Here is a 27011-nt window from a genome sequence, read left to right as displayed (position 1 = left end):
TATGAGCGCTTCCTAGCGCATAGGACCCCTGCCTTCACGGTTGAAGAGGGTCCACTTCGGGCCAGGAGGTGGATTGAAGACCTGGAAAGAACATTCGAGGTCTGTGGTTGTACAGAGGCCCAAAAGGAGTTGTACGGGAGTTACCTGTTGCAAGGTGAAGCAGCTAATTGGTGGAAGACTAAGCGGGAACTCCTAGAGATGGAGTTGGGATCTTTTGCGGCTGTGTCTTGGCAGCGCTTCAAGAAAGAGTTTGACGATCGCTTCTTTCCTGTTTTTGTGAGACGGCAAAAGGATCGGGAATTCAATAACTTTGTCTAAGGGGATATGACTGTCGAGCAATATGCTAGAAAATTTATAGAGCTTGGGCAATTTGCGTCTCATCTGATAGCCACCGAAGAGTTGCGGGCCGAACATTTTCAGGAAGGGTAGTGCTCTCAGATTCGTAGACAAGTTGCATGCCTGCAAATCCAGAACTTTCAGAGGTTGGTTGCGGTGGCCTGTATTGCTGAGTGGGAGCGAGGTGCTGTGGTAGGCTCCCCTCCGAGTAAGAAGCGACTGAACATTGATGGTGAAGGGAGCAGCTCCGGGTTGCCGCAGAAGTTCGTGCAGAGGATCGGGTCTCGATCGCAGGCAGCCTCCGGTGTACGTATTGGAGGCCGAGCTCCAGTTTGTGGCAGATGTAATAGAGCTCACAAGGGCGAGTGCCGTCAGGGTTGGAACCAGTGCTTTGAGTGCGGTCAGACGGGACACTTTTCTCGTGAGTGTCCTAATCGGACTCAAGGGAATCAGGGTGGTCATCGCGGTGGTAGAGGTAATCAGAGGCAATTAGGTCAGGCTCGGATGTATGCGTTGACTCCTGGTAGTGCTGACGCGAGGTTCCAGAGACTAAGGACGCTGGAGTTATGGCAGGTATGGGTCTAATCTGATCTTTCGTAATGGATGCCTTGTGTGGTTTATTCTTGGGTTTTGGGAAAACTTATGCAAGCCGTACCCATACCCGTTGGGTGTTGGAGGTCGTGTGATTTTTCTTAAGCGTGTTCTGGTTGTGTCTTGTATCCTGCTTTAGCGTGATATTTGGCTCTACAAATTTCGAGGACGAAATTTTATTTTAAGGGGGAGGATGTAACACCCCGTATTTTAGTGTATTTTTATTAAAGGATTATTTTTATTAATTCAAAAATTTATTCGCTTGTTTTAAAATTTTCGGATATTTTAAATGGTCTATTTTATGATCTTTAAATTGTGAAAAATTAATTTGATATGTTTTCTTAATATTAATTATTGTTATGCATTTAAATTGTTCTTTATTTTAAATTAATTGATTGTGGGGTTTAATTATTTTATTTTCATTGTATCATTACGTTTAAATTATTTTAATTGATTTGTTGTTTTAAAATCATTTCTGTCGGATCATTTTGTGACCCAAAATATGAGGATTGGACCTCATTTCTTTCCCTCCATTTTCTCTTTCCTCTCTTTTTTCTTTTCCTTTCTATTTCTTTTTCTCCTGCTTCCTCTCCCGCGCGGCGCGGCCTCTCCTCTCTCTCCCGTGCGCTTCTCTCTTTCCACCCAACCCACCGCCATCGCTCCATCGTGGGCGACACCGCCCCTCCCATCAGCTTCCCCATCGGCCGGCGACTACTCCCTGTCAATCTCAGCTCCTCCATCGCCGTCGTTAGCCTCCACGCGCAACACCCAGCTGCAGCCCATCTTGAGCTCCAGCGCCGCCGTCGTGCCATCTACGGCCACCATCTCTTCATCACTTCATCCCCGACCTCTTGGCAACCCAAAGGACCCAACCCCGGCTTTGATCCGTCACCGGTGAAGCACAACTAAGCCTATCTCTGATTTCGACATTTTTGGACTAAAACCACCCTTTACGCCGTCATCCACGGCAAACCACCACCACCATTAGCTTCACCGACTTCTCTAAGCCCTACCCTATCAATTTCGGGTCTTGGTATGTCCCCGTTGAAAAGTGGGTTTTTGAGACCCACGACCACAATGTATTTTACACTTTTTTGTTGCTGAGCCGCTACCTTTTGCAACTCTGTGGTCCTCCGGAAATTATAATATAGCACTGTAAGTATTTTCTCAAAAAACTTTCATGATTTAAATGTATTTTTGCACTAACTCATTTTAACTATGAACTGGTTGGTTATGCCGGACTGAGTCCGAGGAGTTCGGGGGTCGGATGGATTGCCGATGGAGTTGATTGTATGTTTGGTTTGTGATTGGATTGTGTTGACATTGTTGGTTGTTGGATATTGGTGTCGTGTTTTGTTTACTGCATTTGCACGTATGTTCATGTTTGTACTGAAAATTTGGTTTTCGCATGATTGCATACATGTTCATGTGTTTATTTAAAACTGGGTTTCCATGTGCGAAATGATTTTTGGGTGTGTTTGAAACGACTGGATTGACTGGTTTGAGAAAAAGGAAAGAGACTGTCGGGATGGTGGTAAGCAGGGACGGTGGTAGAGTCTCGCCTGTGATTTCCGCCTACGGTGCACGCGATAGGGATGGTGGTAAGCAGGGATGGTGGTTGTGTCCCGCCTGTGATTCCCACCTACGGTGCACGCGGTAGAGATGGTGGTATAGTCCCGCCTGTGATTCCCACCTACAGTGCTCTGATAAGTATTCATTGTGTGTGATAAGTATTCATTGTGTGGAAAAGAACTGTAGGGATGGTGGTAAGCAGGGATGGTAGTAGAGTCCCACCTGTAATTTCCGCCTACGGTGCACGCGATAGGGATGGTGGTAAGCAGGGATGGTGGTTGTGTCCTGCCTTTGATTCCCGCCTACGGTGCACGCGGTAGGGATGGTGGTAAACAGGGACGGTGGAAAAGTCCCGCCTGCGATTCCCGCCTACAGTGTCCGATAAATGGTTTGTTTTGTGTGAAACATTTTCTGGGAAAATGACAGACTATGTTTTTGGGCCAAAATGGGATTTTGGCGTGTGTTGGAAATAATCATTTTTGGGGAAAAATTGTATTTTTTGGCTAACTAGATTTTGTCGTATGAATGCATGTTGGTTGCATTAATATGTTTTTATCCTGAGAGATGTTTGGTTTATACTTACCTGTGGTACTATTTTATGGTATCGCAGATTTTGATGCAGATGAGGATGACGAGCTTTAGCTTGGCTCCGTTGGTGGAGTTAGCTGGGATTGCTCCTGTTTATCGAGTTTCGTGTTTTTTCAATTTATGTGTTGCCTTTGTAATATATTTGGGATGACTGTATAACTCTTTAAAGGTAATTTGTTTTGAATATTTGTATTTAAATTTCTGGTAGTTAGATGACTTATTTATATTATCTGCTGCGATTTTTATTGTGCACTCTTGCATGTTGCACACACTTGAGCACATTTCATTGGGATGCGTGACCCGTGTTGTCATCATCCTGACGTCACGATTCCATTGTTTTTGTACGTGGGAGTCTGGGTGTCACAGATGGTATCAGAGCAGTTCGGCTCTGGGTAAACCCACATGTCCCTTAGGAGAAGTACCAGAAAATTTTAAATTGTGATTTAAAATTATTTTGTTGGAAGTTTGTTATTTTAATTGGGCTATTTATTTTATTGTACATTACTTTGTTTGTTTATTTATTTTATTTTATGTTATTTTATTTTATTTAGCTATTTTATTTTATGGTAGGATATTTTATTTGTTTTAATTATTTTATTGTGTACTACTTCATTTGTTTTATTCATTTTGTTTTATGATATTTTATTTTGTTGATTTTATTTTATGTTATATTGTTGTATTTCAAATTTATTTTGCTATAATTATATTTTAATTTGTTTTGAATTGGAAGTGGGGTTAAGGTTTACGCTATGGCAGGAAGATGGTACGGCCAAGAAGGCAAGCTATTGAGTCCGAGGATGAATTACTGAGAGGTGATGGGAATTATGCCATGGCGAGGGCGTTGAATAGGATGACGGAGTTCCTCCAACAAAATTTTCGACCACCGCAAGGAGATCTAAATAGAGCGGTCCAAGTTGGGTGCACCTATGAGCGCTTCCTAGCGCATAGGACCCCTGCCTTCACGGTTGAAGAGGGTCCACTTCGGGCCGGGAGGTGGATTGAAGACCTGGAAAGAACATTCGAGGTCTGTGGTTGTACAGAGGCCCAAAAGGAGTTGTACGGGAGTTACCTGTTGCAAGGTGAAGCAGCTAATTGGTGGAAGACTAAGCGGGAACTCCTAGAGATGGAGTTGGGATCTTTTGCGGCTGTGTCTTGGCAGCGCTTCAAGAAAGAGTTTGACGATCGCTTCTTTCCTGTTTTTGTGAGACGGCAAAAGGATCGTGAATTCAATAACTTTGTCTAAGGGGATATGACTGTCGAGCAATATGCTAGAAAATTTATAGAGCTTGGGCAATTTGCGTCTCATCTGATAGCCACCGAAGAGTTGCGGGCCGAACATTTTCAGGAAGGGTAGTGCTCTCAGATTCGTAGACAAGTTACATGCCTGCAAATCCAGAACTTTCAGAGGTTGGTTGAGGTGGCCTGTATTGCTGAGTGGGAGCGAGGTGCTGTGGTAGGCTCCCCTCCGAGTAAGAAGCGACTGAACATTGATGGTGAAGGGAGCAGCTCCGGGTCGCCGCAGAAGTTCGTGCAGAGGATCGGGTCTCGATCGCAGGCAGCCTCCGGTGTGCGTATTGGAGGCCGAGCTCCAGTTTGTGGCAGATGTAATAGAGCTCACGAGAGCGAGTGCCGTCAGGGTTGGAACCAGTGCTTTGAGTGCGGTCAGACGGGACACTTTTCTCGTGAGTGTCCTAATCGGACTCAAGGGAATCAGGGTAGTCATCGCGGTGGTAGAGGTAATCAGAGGCAATTAGGTCAGGCTCGGATGTACGCGTTGACTCCTGGTAGTGCTGACGACGAGGTTCCAGAGACACAGGACGCTGGAGTTATGGCAGGTATGGGTCTAATCTGATCTCTCGTAATGGATGCCTTCTGTGGTTTATTCTTGGGTTTTGGGAAAATTTATGCAAGCCGTACCTATACTCGTTGGGTGTTGGAGGTCGTGTGATTTTTCTTAAGCGTGTTCTGGTTGTGTCTTGTATCCTGCTTTAGTGTGAAGTTTGGCTCTACAAATTTCGAGGACGAAATTTTATTTTAAGGGGGGAGGATGTAACACCCCGTATTTTAGTGTATTTTTATTAAAGGATTATTTTTATTAATTCAAAAATTTATTCTCATGTTTTAAAATTATCGGATATTTTAAATGGTTTATTTTAGGATCTTTAAATTGTAAAAAATTAATTTGATATGTTTTCTTAATATTAATTATTGTTATGCATTTAAATTGTTCTTTATTTTAAATTAATTGATTGTGGGATTTAATTATTTTATTTTTATTGTATCATTACGTTTAAATTATTTTAATTGACTTGTTGTTTTAAAATCTTTTCCGTTGGATCATTTTTGTGACCCAAGATATGAGGATTGGACCTCATTTCTTTTCCTCCATTTTCTCTTTCCTCTCTTTTTTATTTTTTTCTTTTCCTTTCTTTTTCTTTTTCTCTTGCTTCCTCTCCCGCGCGGCGCGACCTCTCCTCTCTCTCCCATGCGCTTCTCTCTTTCCACCCAAACCACCCTTTGCGCCGTCATCCACGGGAAACCACGACCACCATTGGCTTCACCGACCTCTCTAAGCCCTACCTTATCAATTTCGGGTCTTGATTTGTCCCCGTTGGAAAGTGGGTTTTTGAGACCCACGGCCACAGTGTATTTTACACTGTTTTGTTGCTGAGCCGCTACCTTTTGTTACTCCGTGGTCCTCCGGAAATTATAATATAGCACTGTAAGTATTTTCTCAAAAAACTTTCGTGATTTAAATGTATTTTTGCACTAACTCATTTTAACTGTGAACTGGTTGGTTATGCCGGACTAAGTCCGAGGAGTTCGGGGGTCGGATGGATTGCGGATGGAGTTGATTGTATGTTTGGTTTGTGATTGGATTGTGTTGACATTGTTGGTTGTTGGATATTGGTGTCGTGTTTTGTTCACTGTATTTGCACGCATGTTCATATTTGTAACTGAAAACTGGGTTTTCGCATGATTGCATACATGTTCATGTGTTTATTTGAAAACTGGGTTTCCATGTGAGAAATAATTTTTGGGTGTGTTTGAAATGACTGGATTGACTGGTTTGAGAAAAAAGAAAGAGACTATAGGGATGGTGGTAAGCAGGGACGGCGGTAGAGTCCCGCCTGTGATTCTCGCCTACGGTGCACACCATAGGGATGGTGGTAAGCAGGGATGGTAGTTGTGTCCCGCCAGTGATTCCCACCTACGGTGCACGCAGTAGGGATGGTGGTAAGCAGGAATGGTAGTATAGTCCCTCTTGTGATTCCCGCCTACAATGATCTGATAAGTATTCTTTGTGTGTGATAAGTATTCATTGTGTGGAGATGAACTATAGGGATGGTGGTAAGCAGGGATGGTGGTAGAATCCCACATGTGATTCCCGCCTACGGTGCACACGATAGGGATGGTGGTAAGCAGGGATAGTGGTTGTGTCCTGCCTGTGATTCCCGCCTACGGTGCACGCGGTAGGGATGGTGGTAGGTAGGGACGGTGGTAGAGTCCCGCCTGCGATTCCCCCCTACAGTGTTCGATAAATGGTTTGTTTTGTGTGAATCATTTTCTGGGAAAATGACAGACTATGTTTTTGGGCCAAGATGGGATTTTGGCGTGTGTTGGAAATAATCATTTTTGGAGAAAAATGGTATTTTATGGCTAAGTGGATTTTGTCGTATGAATGCATGTTGGTTGCATTAATATGTTTTTATCCCGAGAGATGTTTGGTTTATACTTACTTGTGGTACCGTTTTATGGTATCGCATATTTTGATGCAGATGAGGATGACGAGCCTTAGCTTGGCTCCGTTGATGGAGTGATCTGGGATTGCTTTTGTTTATCGAGTTTCATTTTTTATCAATTTATGTGTTGCCTTTGTAATATATTTGGGATGACTGTATAACTCTTTAAAGGTAATTTATTTTGAATATTTGTATTTAAATTTCTGGTACTTACATGACTTATTTATATTATCTGCTGCGATTTTTATTGTGCACTCTTGCATGTTGCACACACTTGAGCACATTTCGTTGGGATGCGTGACCCGTGTTGTCATCATCCTGACGTCACGATTCCCTTGTTTTTGTACGTGGGAGTCGGGGCGTCACAGATACTGTATGTTCAGACCACGAGGCAAATTCCTCTTCGTGCGTATTTTCTACGTTAGTTACACCATTCGAGCGAGGTAGTTGTATATGTTCGTTGTGCATGTTCATGTTCATGTTTATTTTGTATGAAGTTATACTATATTATTATACATAAACTAAAAGATTATTGTGATTTAGAGAATCATTACTAACTTTAAGTATTGATCAATCTCTGCGCAGTTATTAAAGACATACCGTCGAGCTCTTTCAAACTCTTGCGAACATAGATGTGGACGCACGATCTGGGAAAATAGAGTAAATTTCAATGAGACTCCCATCTCTCACCCACCTTCATAATTTCGGTCCGGTCTTGTAAATCTAGTATCAGCCAGACGAAAATACATTGAACAAAAGGTATGCCACTCATTATCAATATATGACTCTGCAATCGAACCTTCTGGACGAGCTTTATTCCCCACAGATCGCTTAAGTTTTCCTAAAAACCGTTCAATGGGATACATCCTTCTATACTGAACTGGGCCAGCGAGTAAAGCCTCACGAGGTAGGTGCACAGCCAAATGAACCATTACATCAAAGAATGAAGGCGGGTACAAACTCTCCAATTTGCACAATATTACTGCAATGTCGGCTTCCATTTTTAACAATGCATCAACTTTCAACGTTCTACTTCAAATGTCTCTGAAAAATCCCCCTAATTCTATGAGAGCTGTGCGAACATCTCGAGTAAGCTTTCCATGCACACCAATCGGCAACAGATGCTGCCGAAATATATGACAGTCGTGACTTTTAAGACCAGTTATCTTCCAATCATATGTTCGAATACATATTATCATGTTTGAAGCATAGCTACTGGGTAATTTGATTTTCATAAACCAATTACAAAATTTCTTTCTCTCATCATTCGAAAGTGTATAACATCTTATGGGCATATAAGCTGACGTTCCATTATCTTGCAAATGCAAGTCCGGTCTGACCCCCATCACCTTTAAGTCTTTACAAGAGTTAGCTGTATCTTTTGTCTTCCCTTCTATTGACTTCAGAGTGCTCAATATATTCTCACATATATTTTTCTCGATGTGCATAACATCTAAATTGTGGCGTAGTGTCAAGGTAGACCAGTATGATAATTCAAAGAAAATACTTTTTTTGTCCAATTCAACTCCACTGCTTGTCGTTTTCTCTTTTGAACCCTTGAATCTTTTTCAAATCTGTTTTCTGAAACATCCCCCAACTGGGTGATAATATCATTCCCAGTCAACTATGGCGGTGATGCCCTGCGCTCAACCCTTCCATCAAACATCGCCCTATCTGTACGCCATCTATGATCATGTGGTCAATAACGATGATGTCCCATAAAACATAATTTCCTACTATGACTCAACCACTAAGACTGTGTATCTTTATTGCAAACAGGACAAGCCATTTCGCCTTTTGTGCTCCACCCAGACAGATTTCTATATGCAGAAAAATCATTTATTGTCCACATCACTGCAGGATGCATCTTGAACTCCCCCGACGAGGCTGCATCATATGTACTGACACCTTGATCCGAAAACTCTGCAATTTGTGGTTGCAGATATACATCTAATTCATTCCCTAGTGACCTTGGCCCTGGTATCAGTAGAGTCATCATAAAATATGGACCCTTCATACACTTCCAAGGTGGCAAGTTATAGGGCATTAATATGACAGACCAAGTACTATGAGAAGTGCTCATGTTGCCAAATAGATTAAAACCATCCGTTGCTAATCCAAGACGTACATTACGAGGTTCTTCAGCAAACCATGGATGCTCGACGTCAAATTTCTTCCATTGTAAGGAATCTACAGGATGCGAGAGAAAGTTTTCATTTTGGACTCTTTCTGTTTGATGCGAGAGAAAGTTTTCATTATTGCTGAGTTCCTTGACATTCCCCGTATAGCCGACGCATATCCTGCAGCGGCTACACGGCGACCAGCGGCTGCACCATCTGATTCCGACACACCGGTCGCATCCTCCACGCTAGCCCCGAATGTAGATTTGGATGCTACTTCACATGAGGATCTACCTGACGATGGTCTCACAGACGATCAAGTGCGTCAACTAGTGCGAGACCCATCGACTCCTCCATATGATGGGAGCAAGGTGATCCGACAGGCCGATTGTATAGGATTTTTTAGAATGCTTAATTGATTGTTGGCTATAACATCGATTCGAAAAAACACAAGACTGATTTCGGGATCGATCGAGCCAGATTTTTGCTGCGGATAGCACGGGGGGATCCCATTGATCTGGCATTGTATTTATTCCTCTGCATTCGATCAAAGTCACGCTTTTCCAGTGGAGGTAGTCTACCATTTGCACTGTTGATATCTAACCTCCTACTCCGATCGGGGTTACAGTGTCGGCCACTGAGCGGAGGTCGCCAAATATGGGGCCCCTTAACAAGATCACATTTAGCAAGAGCCAGGGCACTTGCGGAAGACTGCACCAAAACAACTTAGTGATCCTCCCACAGATCCAGCTTCTAGAAGTGGTGTTGCCGCTGTTGAGAGACAGCCTTTTGGGGCTACTTTGGATCAGGTATGAGCTCTGTTTGTGGAGTTCGTTCAGCCCATTATGCATAAGCTTAGGGATCTATTAAAATGTTGCAAGAGAATGTTGATATACTAAGGAATCAATAATTACGATCGTTTTAGTTATTATTTTACTTTTTTATGTTGTATTGAACATTATATATTTTAGATGTAATTAATGTATAGTTTTTATTTCTCGTGTTTACTACTTTGTTTATTTTTTTTAATTTTACTTGCCGTTCATGATAATATAAAAAATGATACTATCTTTAAAGTTATATTTATATAAATTTAACATAAAAGAAATCATTATAAAGTTTTGAAGTTAATTACATAAAAGTAATTTATGAATTTATAAATATTTTAACTCACCGCAAATCATAATATATAATATATACACATTTTTATATTTTGAAAATGATAACAAATTAATGGAAAAAATACTTATTACTTTAATGGAAAAATATATTTACAAATCCATACTAATAAAAAAATTAATTGAACCTCTATCCGTTCGAACAAAGAAATTTAAGTTCGAACGGTTATTAACTTACTTCAGAAAAAATAAATTAGTTTCTTGCCAATATTATTATTCGAACAGATTATATATAGTTCGAACGGACATTAATTTCATGTTCGAATATATTTTGTTCCGTTCGAACGGTTTTCCTTTTTTGAGACGATTTTGTTCGTCAGAAAATATCTTGTTCGAATGGATATTTTTCCGTTCAAACGAATTTAGTAGCTCAGGCATTTTTGGAGACGAAATGTAAATTTCGTCCCTAAAAGTCAAATTTCTTGTAGTGAATAGAGATCAATATTAATGATAACAATTGGACAATGCTACACTCACCAACAAATTCATTGGGAGTGGGTAACGAACATCAAATTTATTTATTTTTTAGTTTTTTTAAATACATTTTAAATCCCCTTAAATATCTTTAAAAAAATATTAAAATTATAAACTCATTAAAAAATATTTTCTTAACCATTAAGTTCAAAAAAAAAAAAAAAAAAAAAAAAAGAACGATTCCCACCCTCGATGGGTTTTCTGGATAGGACTAGTACTATTATCCAAATAAAAATTACTAAACATATATCAATGCAATATTTATGATTCTACCAACTTAAAATTAGTTTTACCAATTAATTGTCTTATATGAATATTACATATACATACATATATGTAAGACACACACACATAAGAATGCGAGGCCTGGAAAAATCGTCAAAATCGAGCTATTTGAACTCTCATCCAAGAATAATACTGTCGATTTGTAACAGTACTTTTCTGCAGCTTGAAGCTACTGTATTCATCCTTCGTACATTAATCATTCAGCACACAAAAGAAATGGTTGCCTTCCTAATTAATTGGTTCTACTTTCTTTCTTCTTTTTCTTCTGGTTTATATATTATCTTTTCTGGTGGCGAGTTGTGATAGGCCGTTCATCCAAAGATATTATATATATATATATATGTATGTATGTATGCATGCATGCATGCATGTTATATGTATATGTATGCACTTTCTTTGGTAGCTTCCATCAATAAGAGCTCTATAGCAACAATCGAAATATGGACTACAAGAGAAGTGACTTTTACCAGCGATTATTTTCGCTGGGAAAAGTCCCTAAATTGCCATCATTAACTTTTCTCAGCGATTTAAAAATCGCTGCATGTTCGCCGGCATTATCTCTCTGTTTCTGATCTATCCCAACAGAAGCTAAAAATTGCTGCGAAAAATGTTATCTTTCCCAACAATTTTTTTTTGCCATAAATTACAAATAAAACGATGCAAATACCCGTTTCGTTTTTCTATTAAATCACTGGGAAAACTTTTGCGGTGAATTATAGTCGTTGTTAAAAGTTTATTAATCGCCACTAATAATAAGCTCTATTCCAATGAAGAACTTAAATAGCTGTAAAACTATTTGCGGCAACTTATGTTCGCTGCAAATTGCAAAAAATCGCCGGTAAAAATCATTTCCAGCAATATTGTATCGTCGGAAATAAAATTTTAATCACTGGAAAAGATATTTCACAAAATAATAAAAAAAAAATCCACAAGATTAACCCTGATGAACTATACCCAAACTATGCATATTAGAGATTCATATATATAATATATGTATATTATAATAAGCCATATGATGATAATATTCTTCTTCTACTCTATAGAATCACAAAAGACTTGAAAAATCTAAGAAATGCCAAAAAGAGCATGACAACCACAACAATGGTAAGAGCCGGTCTTCTGCATAGCAGAAGAGCAATGGTAGAGACAGATAATGGAGAAGGTTAGACCAAAAAGTACTAACCAAAGACAAGGAACCCCTCAGTCATTTGTTAAAATAAATAAAAAATTAACCAACTATGAGCAGCAACCCAAAACTGGTTATGAGCATTCAACAATTCTAAGCATGTAGCTGACATATTCACATCACCTCTCTAATTTGAAGAAAATAAATAAAGCTTACCTGAGTCGATGTTATGGGATTAGAACCCATATGATCAGCTAAATGCCTACTTTCCTCACGAAGATCTAAAATAGATACAAACAATAGCTTAGTGTTACTCACATCTCAGTAAAAACTAAAATATGATCTAAAATAGCAACAAAAAAAGTAAAGAGAAAAAGACCCTCAATGCTATACTCTCTAAGGCAACTAAGAGAGTCTATCCATGTCTCTGAGGCAGCTGACAGGGTATCCACATCAAGAGTCATAATTTCTTTGAAGGGTATGAGATCCTTCAACCTCAACTAACTTCAATTTGTGGCCCTGAATCCTGAAATTCAATGAGGTTGCCAAGCCCACATTTGAGATCCTGAACATAAAGACTTTTCCTGAAAGATCAACAAGCAAATAGATGTGAGTAAAACATCTACCATAAGAGCCTAGATAAGATTTACTTAGAGAAATCAAATCTGGCTAAGAGCTAAGTGATTATTTAGTGAATCAAGAATATATTCAATTAATTATTGAGGATGACCTTGGTCACCACTATAGGTATTCTCAGCCTGGCCATTTATAAGGACACCATCAGGGAAAGGTAGAGATTTTCCCGAGTCCAGAGACTGCTGCAATGTCTGGAAACATCACGAGAACTCATGAGGAAAAGTCTAAACAAGATTGGTACCGTTTTTAGTTTTGCAAAAATGTAAACAGTTACACAATCAACTAGATTGAGGTAGCATGTAGCCTGAAATTTATCAATTGGAATGTAATATTGAGATGATTATAGTTGAATTTAGACCTTTAAAATTTCAGAATTTGCAAGTTAGAGACAGGATGGCACAACTTCTCAAGAGAGAAGCTTCGTGTTTCCAAAATTATATATTGCTATAGATGTCGACATCCTACGACCGACATTGGCATTGCCAAGAATGATTAAAGAAAATTAATGAATTAGTAAAGAAGAAGTGAGTTTTAGCAAAATTGGGCTCATGTAATCATCTACCAAAAATTGCACTTAAAGAGAGTAATGATATATGTGATTGTGACCAAAGAATAAAAACATTGCATCTTGCTGACATTATGGTTGGTTTTGTACCAATCACCAACAAGTAAGGTGAAATCTCCATCAGGATTTGGAAAATGGATCGGTATGCGAGTTCTCTCATATTCATTGAGTCTTCCAAATTCTCTAGCAGCTTTGTGAAGCAGAGTTGAGGGGAAATATGTGTAGGACCCAATCTAATCTTTGGTTTGAAACTTGTAAGTGTAGTTCGAGTTAGGTTGGATAGCGCAGTTGGTACCCAATACTCCATCTTGCCATGAGTTCTTCCTTTGTTTAATACCATTCCTTTTTTTCATAAAACAGGTTCTCAGTAAACCACCTTATTGGTTTTGATGACGCAGTCAAATACTCAAATGTGAATGCAAAGAAATTGCAAATGTGGACTTTGAGATCATCCTACTACAAAACTACACCGTTAAATATATGCTGTAGGGATTTTCTTAATTTAATTTTACAAAGCTGAGCAGTAAGGAGGCAAAGACCAAGTAGGGAAAGAAAAGGGGAATTTTTTTTTTGAAATGGTCCGAATTTCTTTTTTCAGTCAAGGTCTTGCCATTGTCACTACTCATCTGCACAGTATCCAGGGGATGGTAATTTACTAATAACCTTTATATACAACCCATCAAGAGTATGATAGTATCTTCCTCTTTAACATCACGGAAGCATATATTAAACACTTTGTTTTTTAATACAAGATTATGTGTAGCTTTAAAACATGTGATATACACAGGAAAAGCTCACCATGTCAACAGAAATGGCTGGTCTAACTTGTTAATGAGGTTGAGGATGATGTTGTCGTTAGTCACCACCTCGAGTCTAGGTCCGGGAAACTGATCATTGATAAGGATTACCTTCAAAAATCAAAGACCAAACTGATAGTCCAGGTATAGTACTTGAATGGGTCGTCTGCTTTCACCAGAGAAACAATCAAAACAACCAAGATTCCACAAATCACATGAAGCGAGACTGCTTTCCCATTGAATATGCAAAAAGCGGACTGAAGAAAGCCATCATTAATCACACATTGCCAAATCGAGATGGTTCCCATAACAAAATGAAACTTCACCATAACACTTTTCGAAGAAACAAGTGGGATTATTACCAGCTTTGGGGAGCCTGTTCTTTTGGATTATTACCAGTTTTGTTCTTTCCTTTCATGCTTTCCTCTAAACAAATCAAAAGAAGATCTAGGAAAGCAATGAAGGAAATAAAGTGAGAAGCTAGATCTTTTAATTTACACTATATGGCCACAGTTACATTATACATACACAAACACATGGGAGATACACAAACACAGTTCCATGACAATATATCAGTCATCACTTGCTATCAACAACTTGAGTAAAATGGGAGATACAAACTCTATAAACAATTAAGAATTTCTCCAAACCAATTAAGAATTTTGCTTAATTTGAGATAAAAGCTATTTTCCTATATGCTAGTAAACAAAAATAGTGCTCTGTTCTGGGTTGGCTTACGACGTTGAAGGGGAGGCAGTAGAGCATGGGGTGGTCCCGCGGCCGTGCAGGAAAGTGGCTCAGGACTTGTACTAGGAGCTTGAGCGAGATCCATGAGGAGGAGAGCAGATCAACGGTGAGAGAGAGGGAAAGCTTCGGTGGAGGGGCTGGGGACCGTTGAGGGGTAGCTACGCCGGTATATGGAGGTGGTGTGGCGGTTGAGGACACAGTAGCACAGGGAACCCGAGGGAGAAAGGACTTCGATTGTGAAGAGTGAGATAGAACTGTGAGAGAGAGAAACCGCGAGGGAGGGGCTTGGCTGGGTTGGCCGGCGACGGTGGAGGTGGACGGTGAGGGGGGTTGACGGCGGTATGAAGTGACTGCTGCGTGGAGGCATGAAGAGTGGGAATCGAGAGAGAATAGGGATTGGGAAGAGACAGGAGGGGGGAGGAGATGGCTGGAGGGAATTAGAGGAATGAGGGGAAAACGCGGAGGATTTAATTTTATTAGTTTTTTCTGGCGCTACTGATTTGCCGCTAATAAGAAAATGACTTTTGTAGCGACATTATTTGCTGGGAAAAGTATCTACAGCGGTAATTTTTAATTCGTCGGAAATAAAAAGTCGCTACAGTTTCAATATTCTATTGCGACGACATAAATCGCCGCAAAAGATACAAAAAGTCACTGCAAAAAATAAGCAGTAAACTCTCCTTCCGCATTAGTCAACTTTGCGCTGAAATTCAGCAGTGATTTTGAAATCGCCGCAAATAAGTATTTTTAGCGACGACATGCATGATGCATATGGATCACAAAAAGACTCATGCAAGTTAATGGGATGGCGACCAAACATATTAGCAAGTGTCAAAATGGGTACTCATTTTTAATGTCTTGTACATTTCAAGCCCCGGCCTGCCCTATACGTGTTTGTACTTTGTATGCCTGGTATTGTCCATGTACAACTCAAATCTGTAACTACAATTTAGCCTAAAGTCAAAAATCAAGCTAATTAAGTGATAAGACTAACAAGAAATAAGAAAAGACACTCAAATTTCTGAAAAGAAAGAAATTCAGATTCTTAAAGAGAAAATGATTCACAACGTAAGTTGAACTCAATTACTCCAAGTAAATAGACCTCTATATAAAAAGGAGATCTCCACAAATCTACGGAGGCTCTCCACAGAAGCTTCCTACGTACCAACTCCATTACCACACATAACGACTCTAAAGAATCTTCCCTGAATTCATCCATTGTATTGAAAGATATGTGAGGCAATATTGAGAGATTGTAAAATTGCCTATTATAGTAGATTTCGCTCCCAAACAACCTGTGGACGTAGGTATTATGCCGAATCACATAAATTCAAGTGTCTCCCTATATTTATTTCTATTTGTAATTTATTTATTATTTATTTTCATTGGTGAACACGAAGATCACCGTATCGAAACCAGAATCATCAATGTGGATCGAGAATGATTCTTTCATTCCTTTCGAGCTGGTACAAATTAAGGCATTAACAGTATAAATGAATACATGGACATGAATGCTAATCATGATGATGATCCATCAACATTACCCATAAAATCTTCAAACTATCTTCCCACTACAACCAATTTGACTTTTAGGGATGAAATTATTTAGGGATAAACTAAATTTTGTCCCTAAAAGTCATTTTTTGGGATGAAATTTAAATTTCATCCCAAAAACTTGACGATTTTACAAAACCGTTCAACCGGATAAATATCTGTTCGAACAATATTTTCTATGACGAATTAAATCGTCTCAAAATTTTTTTTTCTTTTGAATGGAAAAAAGAAATCTGTTTGAACATAAAAATCTTGGTGGGGAAGTAATTTATTACGCTGGAGAAAGTTCAAAACCATTCGAACGATAACTGTTTTTGTTTGAACGGAAAAGATTTGGTGGCAAAACTTGGCGGGAAGGTTTCTTAACCGTTCGAACGAAATATATTTAGTTTGAACATATTCAAACACTACATTTATACATTCTAACTTATAATATTAATCTCGATATGTAACTCAAAATATAAAAAAATATATATCATATCTAAAAATTCATTAATTAATTTTATGTAATTAATTTAAAAATATTTTAATGATTTGTTTTATGTTAAATAAGATTTTTAGTTAAATAAATATTATCAGCCATACACCACATAATATAAATCAATAATTACTCTAGAAAAGATAAAATATTTAATTTACAACTAAAGTAAATTATTAAAACACCATATATATTGTCCATAACTATAACAAAAAAAAAATATAAATAAAAAATAGAAACTACTGTGATGCGAGGTCTCAGCACAAATCCTCGACTGCAGCTAATCATGTCTCTATTTGTGTCAGTCTAGTACTGAGGGTGACCTGAGTTGCATTATTGACATTAATCTCCGTATCTAACTCATTAATCTCAGTATGTAACAAAAAGACGCTAGCAATAATCTCTGTACGTAGCTCATACATTGCAGTATGCACTGCATCGATCACTACTGATGTGTGTATGCCGATTTCAGCATGCAGTATGTCAGCCATCTCCTCGCAAGTAAATGTGCGTGATGCCTTGGCCTGTGCAGATGCCTCACCAGTCGATACTCCAGTATCTCCCGGCTGTGCATCTCTCTTAATATCAGACCTGTCAGGAATAGCTCCATGAAAACGGAATGTTGAGTGTGCCATGCTCCGTGACAGGGTAGTGCTGTTGATCAGTCCCATCGGCTCCTTTGCACGCTTGGCAACTTCTGGCACGATCTTGGAATGTAGTAAAAATCAAGTGATGAGGATCCCTAACAGCAGTATATCTATCGTAATGTACCGAGCCTCTGATCGGATCCTCTCAAATATATACTCCACGAGGTCGATCAGAATACCACGAGCGACCCGTATCATAAATTTCGCTCGTCCCATGCCAACCTCGGTCTTGTGCTGCCGAGGTCAATATTGTTGGTGATGATCAAATTCATGATCTTGAAGAAAGAAGATAAATCTGTCTGCCTAATGCTCTTCGTCCCATCATACACTGGAGTATTTGGACCAACAATCAAGTCTCTAACCTCATGATCAGCAAGTGTATCGACCTCATCTGTGTAAACTGGTCCCTCATCCTGAGACATATCTGCATCACCTGAAGGATCAGACTCTCTTGGTGTCAGGTTCGGATAGGCATCGACCAGGCTGGGAATACCAAGATATGCGGTGAGTCCATCTGCTGAAAATATAAAGGGAGCTCCTCGGACACAGATCCTGTATGCCCCTCCATCGTCTGGGTTGGCACCACCGACCTCTTTATAGAACGCAGCAATGATGTTAATATAGGAAATGAACTTTATTCATTCTTCTCACTAATCTAAGATTGGTGCCCAACCACGATCATTGAATACTGATTGGAGAGAATGACCCTTCCATATAAAAGTCACAAAGTCAGACAGTTTTACCTGCTGCTCAACTAAAACAATCTGCTCTCAAACTGATTGGATGGAAGGTTCCCCTAATCTACCACGTTTACAACCCCTATAAGACATTATTATGAACCTGAAATTTAAAAACTAAAATATATATCCAACATTAGTAATCAAATCTAATATAAGAAAAGATTTATAAAATTATATACTAATAGTAATTTAATAAATTAATTGATAGAACAATTTCATAAAACAATGAAAATAATTAATAAGCTAATATAAAGTAAATGGTTCGAACGGAATATATAGTGGTCGAAGGGCAATTTTTACATTCGAATGATAAAAAAGTGGTCGAACGGAAAACAATGAAACCGTTCGAACGTTTAAAAAAGTGTTCGAACATCAAGGTTAAACTCGTTCGAATGTGTTCGAATGGAAAACAGATCGAGCTCACCCATGGCTGAGTCAACTCAGCGGCCATGAAAACACTAAAAAATGCATCGATTCCATGGGTTTCTTCAACAAAACATATGCGACTCTTCATTTCTAAACATCCTACGATGGATTTGTGATGTTCTACGGTGACTATTGATGAAAAAATAAAATTTTTCTAGAGAAAATGAATAAAACCATAAAAATAAACAGTAAAATAACTTTTAAAGTCCATACCTTCACTTAGAAGGAAGAGTGTTCGACATAGGTGATGATTACGGTGGCAGACGCCGACGATTGATGGGCGTTCAAACGTTTTCTCTCGTTTTCAAACAATAGGGACGATGACGTTCTAGAAAGTTATGTCCTGATAACTTATATGTGTAGAACCGTTCGAACGTTATATTTAACCATTCAAACGGTTTTAAATTCCTGTTTGAATGTTATTATTTACCGTTTGAACGGTATTTGTTTCAGGTTTAGTAAAAATTTATATTATAGCGTATTATAATATATATATTATGATAGTATAATATTTTAAATGAAAACATAATAACTTATATATATTTTACTATAATATAATAGTAATACATTATAATACTTTACTATCAAAGCATTATATATGATAATATATATATATATATATTGTGACGCCCTGACTCCCACGTACAAAAAATACGGGAATCGTGACGTCAGGATGATAACAACTCGGTCACGCATCCCAACGAAAGTGCCAAGTGTGTGTACAGTAAACAACGTAGCGGATAATATAAATAAGTCTACTAAGTACCAGAATTTTAAATACAAATATTCAAAACAAATCATCTTTAAAAACTTATACAGTCATACCACAATATATTACAAGACAAATACATAAATAATTGATAAAGCGAATCTCGATAAACAGGAATAATCCCAGATTACTCCGCCAACAGAGCCAAGCTTAAGGCTCGTCATCCACATCTGCATCAAAATCTGCGATACCATAAAATGGTACCACAGGTAAGTATAAATCAAACAACTCTTGGGATACAAACATATTGATGCAACCAACATGCATGCATATGACAAAATACGCGTTAGATTCAAAAACATCATTTTCCCTGAAAATAGATATTTTTCAACATACGCCAAAATCCTATTTTGGCCCAAAGATAATAACCCGTCATTTTCCCAGAAAATGATCCAAATCAATAAAACATCATTTTTCCAGAAAATAAATCACATAAAATCCTTTTATTTAACACACGCTATTTTCCCAGAAAACAGCCCATTAATCCATTAACCAATGCACCATGATCTCCCCTAGGGATCATCTGCACGTCCTGGCTTTGTAGCGATACTCAGTTCTGCGCCCAACGCGTTCGTGGCCAAGCATCCTCTAGGCCCATCCAGCAAAGGGGCCACGGAGTCGGCACGAGACCATCTCATCCAATTCCGTTGTCGCCCGGGGACAACCCAGGGGACGTCACTCAGTATATTCCGCTCCCGAGTGACCAAAGGAGCTCCACCGAGATAATACCCCATCTCGGCTTGGGTCTTGATACACACGCACCCAAAAATCCTTTGACACAAGAAAACCCAGTTTTCAATCAACACATGAACATTAATGCATTTACACGAAAATCCAGTTTCCTTTACAAACATGATCATGCGTGCAATATGCCATGTACATGAACCACGCTAGAACAACAACCAACTCACAATGCAAACCAAACACACAACCACTCCGTCCACAATCCATCCGACCCCCGTACTCCTCGGACAAAGTCTGGCATATAACCAACCAGATCACAACAATATGAGTTACTGCAAAAATATATTTAAATCACGATAGTTTTTTGAAAAAATACTTACAGTGCTATCTAATAATTTCCGGAGGATCACGGAGGTGCATAAGACAGCAACACAGCAACAGAACAGTGCCGAATGCACTGTGGCCGTGGGTCTCAAAAAATCACTTTTGAACGGAGACAATCCAAGACCTGAAATTGATAGGGTAGGGCTTAGGGATGTCGGTGAAGCTAGTGGTGGTGGTGGTTGGCCATGGGTGGCGGAGGGTTGTTGAAGACCAAAAATACCCAAATCGGAAATGGGGTTGGTTGTGTGGTTGTGCTTCACCGGTGACGGATCGGAGCTGAGGTTGGGTGCATTGGGTTGCTATGAGGTTGACGATGAAGTGGTGAAGAAATGGTTGCCGGAGGTGGTGCGACTGCGGCGCTGGAACGAAGAGAAGGTCGCGGCTTTGGGTAGGTCGTGGAGGCTAACGGCGGCGAGATAGGGGCTGAGATTGATGGAGAATGGTCACCGGCCAGTGGGGAAGCGAACGGGAGGGACAGTGTGGGTCACGGCGGCACGACGGCAGTGGCTGGGTGGAGAAGGAGAAATCGCAAAGGGAGAGAGAGGGAGGGGCGTTGCGCGGTGAGAAGTAGAGGAAGAAAGAAAATAGAAAGAAAGGAAAAGAAGAAAAGAAACAAGAGAGGAAAGAGAAAATGGAGGAAAATAAATGAGGTCCAGTCCTCACATCTTGGATCACGAAAATGATCCAACGAAAACGATTTTAAAACAGCAAGTTAAATAAAATAATTTAAACATAATGATAAAATGAAGATAAAATAAATAAATCCAACAATCAATTAATTTAAAATAAAGAACAATTTAAATGCATCACAATAATAAATATTAAGGAAACATAACAAATTAATTTTCACAATTTAAAGATCATAAAATAAACCATTTAAATATCCGATAATTTTAAAACAAGAGAATAAATTTTTGAATTAATAAAAATAATCTTTCAATAAAAATACACTAAAATACGGGGTGTTACATTCTCCCACTCTTAAAACAAATTTCGTCCTCGAAATTTGTAAGGCCATACATCAAGCTAAAACACGATACAGGATACAACCAGAATACGCTTGAGACAACATACCATCACCAACGCCCAAAAGCGTAAGTAATGCTCTCTCAAGTCTACTCCCATAGGCAATTCCATCATACTCGCATTAGACTTCCAATGGCATCTCACGTCCAGTATTCCTAGGGTGGCTATGTTATCCAAAATCTCATTTCCTCAAGAACCTTAATACAACATCCAATAAATTTCAATGATTAATAGCTCCTTACAATAATCTGTGCTAACCTCAATCGACTCCTATGCTATAATTTCTAATCCTTCATTGTATTCTACCTTTGGTAACCTAATGGACACTTCCAAAGTTAACCATCAATAACAAATTTTGCACAACCAAATGATTAATCTCCAACTAAGTATCGTCTCAAAAATTCAAGTCACCACTAATTCCTCAAGATCAGCACAAAATCCAAACTCCTAACTATAACCCCAAATTTCACGCTTCTACTGCGCACTCTGATAATTCGCCACATGCATAAAATTTATGTCCTCATAAAAAGACACCATCGAGTACAAGGTGGCTCCATACCTACTAACCAGAAAACTCTTACCACCTTTTGGTAGAAAATACTCTCTTTCCCCAAAACCAGGAGTTATCACTCATATTCCTCAATTAACTCCCACTGCCTTGACCAAAATCACTATTCCACAAAATACATCCACTATCATAGATAGAAAACCAATATCAATCAACCTCAACATCCCAAATTGCAAACAAGTAACATCATCCCAAAATACACCCGTCTCATTAAGATAAGGAGCATACCTTAAAATGCTCGATTCCAACTCGGCCAACCAATAAGAGCGCCTATAAACCTCTACCCGACAACCAAAACCCAAAAGCTCGACACCTACATTCAGAATAACATCTAATCTAACGGTGACTAAACTCATTACGAACCATCATTGACTTCACCAAAACATTATCAAAACCTTTTTGGTAACTTGCCCACCTACATCTATTCCTATAAGCTAATATTAGCACGACTAATTCCTTCAATAGCACATCACTACTAAACCTTAAGGCAAGCCATACTACTCAAATCATCAATCCATCAAAAGCCAAAGCAAAGCACCCAAGGATCCTAATGCTTTATTAACTCACATACTTGATCATATTATCCACTGCTGATACCTAAGTTTCAACTTCCAAGATCTTATCATACACCAAACATGACGATCCATCAATCTCTCTTCAAGTTAATAGCAATGTCGATAATCCAACCAACTGGATGCTCAATCTCCAAAGAAAGTATAATCTCAAAATTTAAATTCCTAAGCAACCTCAAGTCACAATTAATTCCTGTAGATAATCATAATAATTATTGACAACCATCATTCTATTGAGTAATCCACTTCGACTGCACACTCCGATCGACTCATAAAAAAAACTCCAAGCCAAAATCACTTGAATTTAATACTTCAACACCTATCCAAGACACTTCTTCCAAGCTAAAATGAGACTAGGACCTGCACTCTCCGAAATGCATACACACTCACCATTACTACTCATCGATCTCATGCTCCCTTAGTCAAAATCAAATGCTCCAAACGTGCAAGTGATCCATCACTACCATTTCCATCATCTGGACCTATATCCTCGAAGTCAACAAGAATCATTTCCTAAATCTACAACATCTTTTATCCTTAAAATTGATATGGATTATATCTTTAACCTGTCACTGTAATCTCGAGCTAAAAACAATCATTTTTTTTTTATTTTTATTTTTAACAAGATCAACATCTTCAATCCCCAGAAAATACATGAACTAGATCATTACCTTCTATTTCCAAAGAAACTCTCTCCTGAAAAATTCTTATATTAGTAACTCAACTCTGATCAATCCTATTTTAATGGTTACCAACTATTCAATCGCCATAATAGATCAAGCTAGCGTACCAAGTCTACAAAACTAAGAACTCAAATCCTATTATAATTCAGCCCTTCAACACTGCAATTCTAAAACCATAAACCAGATAAAAATCATTTCCCGAAATCCTAAAAATCGATGACTTTAAATCTAAAACATTCACCATATAAAGCTTGTAAATTCTAAAGTCTCAAATGTTATCAAACGGCTTATCAACGTCGGCAAGATCGAAAACTTCTAATTTAAGTAATCCCTCAAATGCTTGTTGAACATACCACCCTAAATCTCATAAACTTATTTCCTAAACATTATAGGACCTCAAACCTTAGACGAACTTCTCATAAATCTATCCTTGCAGTTTGTTGAACTTACAACCTCCTACTCCATAAACTCACTACTTAATTCCTACGGAAGCTACGACCTCAATTAACCTAAGCGATTTAAAACTATTCCACTCCTCAGTTGCGACTTGAGTTCCTACTCCATAGAGTTCACCCAGACCCTGTCGTTCGAGCCTCGATATTAAAACAAACCAGTTGCCAAGAGTTTAGGCCTACTACACTAAATGTTCAAGCCTAACAATGACATTCACAGTCGTACCATCTTCCTGCCATAGCACAACTCTTAACCCGCCTTTCAACTCCGAACAAAACAAAACAAAACAAAATAAAATAAAATTCCATAAATAAATAATATACGACAAAATGAATAAAACCAAGAATAAAATATCATAAGACAAAATGAAGAAAACAATGAAGCAGTGCACAATAAAATAATAGAGGCAAATAAAATAGCCTACCATAAAATAACATAGTTAAACAAAATAAAGTAACATAAAATAAAATAAATAAACAAACAAAGTAACACAATAAAATAAAATAAATAAAGCAATTAAAATAATATACTTTAATTTAAATAATTTAACTTACAACTTTAAAATAAAATTTCTGGTACATCACCTAAGGAACATGTGGGTTTACCCAGAGCCGAACTGCTCTGATACCACCTGTGACGCCCCGACTCCCACGTACAAAAAATACGAGAATCGTGAGGTCAGGATGATGACAACTCGGTCACGCATCCCAACGAAAGTGCCAAGTGTGTGTACATGCAACAATGTACAGTAAACAACGCAGCGGATAATATAAATAAGTCTACTAAGTACCAAAATTTTAAATACAAATATTCAAAACAAATCATCTTTAAAAAGTTATACAGTCATCCCAAAATATATTACAAGACAAATATATAAATAATTGATAAAGCGAATCTCGATAAATAGGAGTAATCCCAGATCACTCAGCCAACCGAGCCAAGCTTAAGGCTCGTCATCCACATTTGCATTAAAATCTGCGATACCATAAAATGGTACCATAGGTAAGTATAAACCAAACAACTTTCTGGATACAAACATATTGATGCAACTAACATGCATGCATATGACAAAATACGCGTTAGATCCAAAAATATCATTTTCCATGAAAATAGTTATTTTTCAACACACGCCAAAATCCCATTTTGGCCCAAAGATAATAACCCGTCATTTTCCCAAAAAATGATCCAAATCAATAAAACATCATTTTCCCATAAAATGAATCACATAAAATCTTTTTATTCAACACACGCTATTTTCTCAGAAAACAGCCCATTAATTCATTAACCAATGCACCATGATCTCCCCTAGGGATCATCCGCACATCCTAGCTTCGTAGCGATGCTCAGTTCTGCGCCCAGTGCGTTCGTGGCCAAGCACCCACTACACAACGAGCGATGTCCAATTCCGCGCCCAACGCGTTAGTGGCCAAGCATCCTCTAGCCCTCGCCAGCAGAGGGGCCACGGAGTCGGCACGAGACCATCTCGTCCGATCCCGTTGTCGCCCAGGGACAACCCAGGGGATGTCACTCAGTATATTCCACTCCCGAGTGACCAGAGGAGCTCCGCCGAGATAATACCCCATCTCGACTTGGGGTCGTGATACACATGCACCCAAAAATCCTTTAACACATGAAGACCCAGTTTTCAATCCGCACACATGAGCATGAATGCATTTACACGAAAACCCAGTTTCCTTTACATACATGATCATACGTGCAATATGCCATGTACATGAACCACGCTATAATAATAACCAACTCACAATGTAAACCAAACACACAACCACTCCGTCCAGAATCCATCCGACCCCCGTACTCCTCGGACTCAGTCTGGCATATAACCAACCAGATCACAACAATATGAGTTAGTGCAAAAATATATTTAAATCACGATAGTTCTTTGAAGAAATACTTACAGTGCTATCTAATAATTTCCGGAGGATCACGGAGGTGCAAGAGACAGTAACATAACAACAGAACAGTGCCAAATGCACTGTGGCCGTGGGTCTCAAAAACTCACTTTTGAACGGAGACAATCCAAGACCCGAAATTGATAGGGTAGGGCTTAGGGATGTCGGTGAAGCTAGTGGGGGTGGTGGTTGGCTGTGGGTGGTGGCGCAAAGGGTGGTTGAAGACCAAAAATACCTAAATCGGAAATGGGGTTGGTTGTGCTTCACCGGTGACGAATCGGAGCTGGGGTTGGGTGCATTGGGTTGCTATGAGGTCAAGGATGAAGTGGTGACGAAATGGTGGCCGGAGGTGGTGCGACGGCGGCGCTGGAACGAAGAGAAGGCCGCGGCTTTGGGTGGTTCGTGGAGGTTAACGGCGGCGAGATAGGGGCTGGGATTGATGGGGAATGGTCTTCGGACGGTGGGGGAGCGAACGGGAGGGGCAGTGTGGGTCACGGCGGCGCAACGGCGGTGGCTGGGTGGAGAAGGAGAAATCGGATGGGGAGAGAGAGGGAGGGGCGTCGCGCGGTGAGAAGCAGAGGAAGAAAGAAAAAAGAAAGAAAGGAAAAGAAGAAAAGAAAAAAGAGAAGAAAGAGAAAATAGAGGAAAAGAAATGAGGTCCAGTCCTCACATCTTGGGTCAAAAAAATGATCCAACGAAAACGATTTTAAAACAGCAAGTTAAATAAAATAATTTAAACATAATGATAAAATGAAGATAAAATAATTAAACCCAACAATCAATTAATTTAAAATAAAGAACTATTTAAATGCATCACAATAATAAATATTAAGAAAACATAACAAATTAATTTTCACAATTTAAAGATCATAAAATAAACCATTTAAAATATCCGATAATTTTAAAACAAGAGAATAAATTTTTGAATTAATAAAAATAATCTTTCAATAAAAATACACTAAAATACGGGGTGTTACATATATGATAGTATATAGTACCATATATATGAGTTTATACTTAACTAATATATGTCATACTATATATTCTATTATACTTTACTATATGATATTATATATGATTGCTACTATATATGATAACATATATAAAGTATATATTACTAATACACATGATCTTATATTTTGCTTTATACTTTACTATAATATAATATATATGATACTATATATAAGATATATAGTATATATTACTAATAGATATCATCTTACATTTTTGTAGTATACTTTAGTATAGTATAATATATATGATACTATATATATGATAGTATATCTTACTAATGCATATGATCTTATAGTTTTATTTAATATGTATAATGATGAAAATAAATATATTTAAACATTAAGG

General features: G+C 38.6%; 1 long non-coding RNA gene across 1 annotated transcript; it reads left to right on the top strand.

The window, feature by feature from the left end:
* The first annotated feature begins 3265 nt into the window (after positions 1-3265).
* LOC121264996 lies at positions 3266-14525 on the top strand. The gene is made up of 4 exons (XR_005940593.1): positions 3266-3276; positions 7667-7680; positions 8038-8049; positions 14411-14525. It is a non-coding gene; the product is annotated as an uncharacterized LOC121264996 (long non-coding RNA).
* The last annotated feature ends 12486 nt before the right edge of the window (positions 14526-27011 follow it).

This window comes from Juglans microcarpa x Juglans regia, chromosome 5D, assembly GCF_004785595.1.
Source record: "Juglans microcarpa x Juglans regia isolate MS1-56 chromosome 5D, Jm3101_v1.0, whole genome shotgun sequence".
NCBI lineage: Eukaryota > Viridiplantae > Streptophyta > Magnoliopsida > Fagales > Juglandaceae > Juglans > Juglans microcarpa x Juglans regia.
This window is presented reverse-complemented; position numbering and strand designations above follow the sequence as displayed.